This window comes from Alligator mississippiensis, chromosome 3 (genome assembly GCF_030867095.1).
Source record: "Alligator mississippiensis isolate rAllMis1 chromosome 3, rAllMis1, whole genome shotgun sequence".
NCBI classification, from domain to species: domain Eukaryota; kingdom Metazoa; phylum Chordata; order Crocodylia; family Alligatoridae; genus Alligator; species Alligator mississippiensis.
Window position 1 is genome coordinate 273,715,671 of NC_081826.1, and position 6,834 is coordinate 273,722,504.

The window sequence follows — 6,834 nt, forward strand, 5'->3', positions numbered from 1 at the left end:
CTTTTGAAGTGCGGCGCCCAGTACTGGACACAGTACTCCAACTGCAGCCTGACCAAAGTTGCATAGAGGGGGAGTATCACCTCTCTTAACCAGCCTGAGATGCACCTTTGGATGCATGACAAGGTATGGCTGCCTTGCTGGCTGCGGCCTGGCATTGGCGGCTCATGATCATCTTGGAGTCAATAATGACTCCAAGATCCCTTCCGCCTCTGGTAACAAGATCCCTTTCCTTCTCCCTTTCTGTGCTCAGTAACAACTGCACAGTAGCGTCTCATGTAGACAAGCAGACGTGTGGTTCATGGTGCTGCAAACCTCTTTGCAACACCACAAACTGCACAAGTTGCATGTTAATCAGTGTGTAGTACTGCTAATTTGCAAAGCTGGCACAAAATTTGCTACTTGGATTTCCTGGTAGCAAAAAAAAACCCTGGAAAAAAAACAGTGGAAACCATACTAAAGTGGCAGGCACCAGGACAAACGCAGAGACGGGGAAGCAGGTAGACCTAGGCTGCCTCCTCTCCTGTCTCTATGCACTGTGAAGCCCCCATACTGTGCCCCAGCCAGCCGCAGAGCTGCCTACTCCCCCATCTCAAGGCACACTGTGCCTTAGCATGGGGGCTCTACATGCCCTGCACTGAGGCACAAGGAGACAGGGGAGCAGGGCTGTCTGCTCCCCTGTCTCCAAGCATGCTATGCCCCAGTCAAGAAGGGAGCTGGCTGGCTGGAGCGCAGGGTGCCTCAGTATGAGGGCTTCGCAATGCTGCTCCCCAACTGGTTGCAGCACAGGGTGCCTCAGCACATGGGATGGCTAGCCCCTGCTCAGGCACCCTGTGCCCCAGCAAGACCCCCTTCCCCTCTAACCCCCCCTCCTCCCACCCGCCACAGCACATGGAGCAGCAGAACAATATGTGCTACTGCAAAACACACGTGCAGGGGTGTGCACTGCTACACAAAGTAGAGGCACACATTTGTGCTGCTACTATTTATGCTGCTGCAAAGGCATGCCCCTGCTCATGTGGACCTGGCCACCATGTCAGTAAAAGTACCTACTTTAAGGTCGTAGGCAGACAAGGTTCTTTGGGTGAATCTGATATTTTTTATTAGACCAACTAAATAGTTGGAGAACAATTTTTAAGCAAGCGTTCAGGTTCAAAAACCCTTTCTTAGACCTGATGAAGGGTTTTTGAACCCGGAAGCTTGCTTAAAAATTGTTCTCCAACTATTTAGTTGGTCTAATAAAAGCTATCAGATTCACCCAAAGAACCTTGTCTGCCTATGTCACAGCTACAACCTACACCCCTGTGCTTTAAGGTCATTCACAATAATCTAATAATAATAACAACAACAGTATCCAGAACTTCAGTCATTTCTGAGATTGAAGAAAAGAGCCCAATGGAAAGCCAAACAGCAACAGAAGTAAAATAAAGTTTGCCTAAAGTGATTACTTAAAATTCTTACCTTGCTTTCCCCCACCTGACATTTGTTGCAATAGAACCAGATGAACTGGACCTAGAAGTAGTCTGGGAAAATAATGGAAGGGTTATACAATACTTTTAAAAACTAAAGGACCTTCTTTTTCTGATCCAACCACAATGCCACAAAAATCAGGACTGGAAAGGTCATGGGTAACCAGCAGCTAAGAAGTGCCCTTGCAAATGCTTTTAAAAATACTTTGGTAAGCCTTTAATTTAAAATGGTTTAAACCCACACATTTTGTAAAAACAAGAATATATGTTCCGCTATGATCTTACCCTGGATCTGCATTTTCCCATAGACCAGACTAAAGACAGTTGGCTCTCAGCCCCTTCTCTCCCAGTGCACTTGAAGCATGCAGGTATTCAGGATAAGTGCAAATCCTCTTGTCTGTTCTTGTGTCAGTGTTTTAACAACGCAGAAGCTTTAATTCAACATCAGAAAATCCTATTTACTGGCAAGACAAAGACAATCCACATATACAGTGACATAGATGTTACAGCTGGGCAATGTTTCTTTTCCCCTTATATCGTGATGAATATTGTTCACTTTTTCAATCTGTTATTTTCATGGGAAAATCCCTGCTTTACTCAGGCTGTGAAACTATCTTCAATATGGAAACTATTAGTCCAATTGAATTTGGAATTTAGAAATTGAAAAAAGAAGTCATAAATTGAATTGACTATTTGACAATGAGATTAATGCTTGAAACCATGAAACAATTTGATTTGCTTCACTGTATAGTACACACATAACTAATGAAAATGTTTCTCGGAAATTCTTATGGCTGGTTTACGTGTTAGTCTAATTCTCCTGATTTTGGCAATTAGGTTTTAAAAAGATTCAGTAACAGAAGAGTTAACAAAAACTGAAGTGCTATTAAAAGATTTATCTTAACCAGGTGTTTGGATAGCTTGGAAGTAGGCATTTGAGATACACCCTTTCTGCTGTAAATATCATTAAGAGACCAATTATGCAGTGTTATACAAAACTTTGGTAAAAACATGAGGATAATGAAAAAAACATTGTTTGAGTTTGCTGGAATAAATCGCTAAACATGTGACCTGCAGAATGCCAGAGTGTCCTTACAACCAGCGGCTTGCATATAATGTCTCATGCAGAAAAACAAAGGCAATATTTGGATTCTTCTATCAAAGGCCACCCTGAAAGATATTCATGGCTACTCGGAGAATGGTAGTCACATACAAAAATATATCTGACTCACTCCTTGAGGATACAGAGTCCTTAAAACTTCTTAAATAAAGCAAAAGATCAGACTATTATATTGTAGGGTTACTGTGTTAACATTAATCACTTTCCACTATGGAATTCCAGTTTAGAAAAAGAATGATCAGAGATCTTTAGCTGATGAAAGTTGATGTTTTTCCACTGAGGATGAAAATCTGGCCATACATATTCAAATTCACTGGACTGAATTTGCCTTATATAAAACTGTTAAAAAGGTGCCTTTTCCTGAACTAGTATCAGGAGACGTAACCTCTGGGTTAAATGATACAATCTTTCACAGGTGGGATTGACCATAGTTTTGTAAATTTCCATAGGGAAAATTACATAAAACCAGAAGAAGCCACTGCATAAAAGCTCTGGGGGGGGAAGTTTTTAACTAAGCAGTAAAGTAACTGCGTCTGTTTGTAGTTATCGGGCTGTTGTGCTTTTTGTTTAGTAGGTCAACACACTGTCGACTTATTAATTTGTGTCTGGGCCTATCACGCAAAGGCTGTTGCTTCACAGACGGTTTCAATCAGAGCAGCCAAACCAGCAAAATAGGACATCCTGGTCAGAGTTACTTTCTCAACCTCATTTTGAACTGTTGCTTTTTCAATCAGTCTTGGCAGATTTCATTATAAGCTATTTTGTATAGCATGCACATTTAATGAGACGTAACACTCTTATGTAAGAAGAGGGGTACCTTCTGTCAGTACTTGCAGGAATGCAAAACACAACCACTGGAAGCAACGGTCCATTTTCCTACAAAACTAACTGAAAAACAATACAGCTGGATTAGCATTTTATTATTTTTCCCTTGTACTGATGCTGCATAGTATATTTTCATATTCATTCTAGACAGCATGTAAGTAAAACTGTACAGTACAAACAAGTGATTTTCAGATTGATGACCAGACCAAGACCAAAAAACCTTTTTCAGGTCATCAAAAAAACATTTTTTCAGGTTTTAACACAGAATAAAAACCTTAAAAAACATTTGTTATGTTTCATGTTTAGTTGTTAAATTAAACATAGCTAAATTTTAGACATAAATGTCTTGTCAAAATGAAAATTCAAAACATTTTTTAAAAATGTCAAAAGAAAAAACATTTGATTTTTCCCAAACTACTCACTGGATATGACATGAATATATAAATGTTTCCAGTTTACCTGAATCTGTATTGAGAGAGAGAGGAATAAAATATTTAACCCTCAAAAACTCACCCATCTTCGTTTGTAAGCCATTTTCCCCATCCACCTGCCTATGGTAGGGAAAATGTTTTCTCAAGCCTCCAAATTCCCACAGAAAAAAAACATCCATTTTGGTGTTATGTTTGATTTGCTTATTAAAACAAACCAAAATATAGCTTTTGTTTCACCTAACACCCAAAGTGAATGAAATTGGTCAAGCTGCTTATGTTTCATTTCAACTGAAGTTAAAAGTATGATCAGCATTATTTTCATTGTCATATATAAGCATGTTCATGTGTATAGGAAACTAAAGATGCCTGTTAATAAATAGGTTAGTTTCTAATTCTGGGCTTTATTTCCCTGGATCTTACTTTTAGCTGTTTTTTAACCTAGGCCAATTAGCCTTCAAACTTGGAAATCAAATGATGATGTGGATGTACTCTGTACTGTGCCATTGTTATGCAGTATTATCCCTTTTTATGACTGAATATAGCTGCAATATGGTATGAAAGCAACATAAAAGATATCTTCCTACTAGAGCGGTGCTACTCAACCATATGGCTGCATGGGTCAGATGAGTGGTGTAAGGCCAGTCCACCAGCCAAATACTATAGGCAGAGTCCGTCCATAAGCTGTATCCATGTTATCTGGCACTCTAGCCCAACCAGGTATGCCAAATCCAGCCACAGAGTGACTCATTGCACCAGGGCCATGTCATTTGGTGAGCAACGCAATGCCACGTGCATCCCACCACTGAGCTAAGCCATGCCCCTGCCTGTCCGGCAGGATGTGGAGCCTCTGACAGTACATCTCAGTCTGGGAGGGCTAAGCATACACGTACATGCATACACATGCTAAGCCCCCCCATCCACCCCCAATTGAGATTGACTGTCAGAGGCTCCACAATCGACCAGTCAATCGCAATTGACTGGATGGTGACTACTGCTCTAGACTGAGTTCCCTCTGCTCCCTTTCCCCCCTCCCATTCTGAATCAGGGACAGGCTGGGAGAGAGATGGGGCTGTTAGGGGAAACTGGCCGCAGGCTCCCAGCAAGCAGCTAGATTCCCTTTCCCCTGAAACCAATAGTGAACTTCTGTATGTTTCAGGGGATCATAGAATCATAGAAGTAGGGTCGGAAGGGACCTTGCAGATCTTCAGGTCCGATACCCTGCCTGGGCAGGAAGAAAACTGGGCTCAAATGACCCCAGTCAGGTAGGCATCAAGCCGCTTCTTAAAAACCCCCAGGGTAGGAGCCAGCACCACTTCCCTTGGAAGTTGGTTCCATATCCTAGCCGCCCTAACTGTGAAGTAGTTCCTATGGATGTCTAATCTAAACCTCCTCTCCAGCAACTTGTGGCCGTTATTCCTTGTTATCCTGGGGGGCGCTAGGGGAAACAAGGTCTCCCCCAAACTCTTCTGGTCCCCCCTAGTGAGTTTATAGACGGCCACCAGGTCCCCCCTCAGCCTTCTCTTGTGAAGGTTAAACAGGTTCAGGTCCCGTAGCCTCTCATTGTAGGGTCTGCCCTGCTGTCCTCGGATCATGCAGGTGGCCCTCCTCTGGACCCTCTCAATGTTGTCCGCATCCCTCTTGAAGTGGGGTGCCCACAACTGAACACAGTACTCCAGCTGCGGCCTGACCAGTGGCGCGTAGAAGGGGAGGATCACCTCCTTGGACCTACTTGAGATGCACCTGTGGATACACGATAAGGTCCGGTTAGTCCTGCCAACCGTGACCTCGCATTGTCGGCCCATGTTCATCTTGGAATCAATGATGACTCCAAGATCCCTTTCTGCCTCCGTGCTCTCAAGAAGGGAGTTTCCCATCTTATAAGTGTGCTGCTGGTTACTACTGCCCAAGTGCAGCACCCTGCACTTGTCCATATTGAAACGCATCCTGTTTTTGTTAGCCCACCCTTGCAACCTATCCAGGTCTTTCTGCAGTCTTTCCCTCCCTGCTAACGTGCCCACCTCACCCCAAATTTTGGTATCATCAGCAAATTTGAACAGGTTGCTTTTCACCCCATCGTCCAAATCACTGATAAAGAAATTGAACAGCACGGGCCCAAGGACTGAGCCCTGGGGGACTCCGCTGCCCACTTCCCCCCAGGTTGAATATGACCCGTCCACCACCACCCTCTGAGTACGACCCTTGAGCCAATTCGCAATCCATCTGACCATGTAGGCATCGATGCCACAGTCACCTAGTTTTTTTAACGAGGATGGGGTGGGAGACAGTGTCAAAGGCCTTGCTGAAGTCCAGAAAGACTACATCCATGGCGACACCTGCATCCAATGCTTTTGTGACCTGATCGTAAAAGGCAATCAGGTTGGTCTGACATGACCTGCCCCTAATGAAACCGTGCTGGTTGCCCTTGAGCATCATCCCCAATGCCGGCCCATCACAGATCGTTGTAACTCAGAACTCTTCCTGCAAAGTGTTCTCAGCTACAATGGGGAGCCACACTTCTGTCTGCACCCCAGGGGCCATAGTTCAACCCCTCTTGGGCCACCAGTTGGACAGCCTTGTTCTAAAACCCTGTCTAGAGAGCCTATTCATCATCATTATGACACCACCCCTATGTTCCCTATCTGAAAAGCTATCCTCATTTCTCTCGGTCCTTCAGACTATCCATTCCTCCATTACATTTCTCATATAGGTCCTTTTCTTTCTATCCAGAGCTAAAACTTACATCCACACTCTTCTTGTATCCCATCTTGATTACTTTAGCCATTCCAGTGCACCAGGGCCATGTCATTTGGTCCTCAGGGCTCCCCACAGGTCCAGAAATTTGGTGGCAGGGGAGCAGTAGCCGTGTTAGGTGGCACAGCTTTAGAAGCTGCAGCAATTCATGCTGCCACCACTTCTTCACCACCAAATATCCAGACCTGTGGGTTCATGGGTTGGATGGCATGGTCCCTGTGGTCCAGATTCAACCTGCAGG

The 6,834-nt window shown here is 44.0% G+C and overlaps 1 long non-coding RNA gene across 1 annotated transcript; it reads right to left on the bottom strand.

Moving 5' to 3' along the window:
• Window positions 1–1,277: 1,277 nt before the first annotated feature.
• On the bottom strand, window positions 1,278–3,476 carry LOC132249162 (uncharacterized). The gene is made up of 3 exons (XR_009460570.1): window positions 3,404–3,476; window positions 1,752–1,897; window positions 1,278–1,520 (listed from the first exon to the last, which is right to left on the bottom strand). It is a non-coding gene; the product is annotated as an uncharacterized LOC132249162 (long non-coding RNA).
• Between the last annotated feature and the right edge of the window lie 3,358 nt (window positions 3,477–6,834).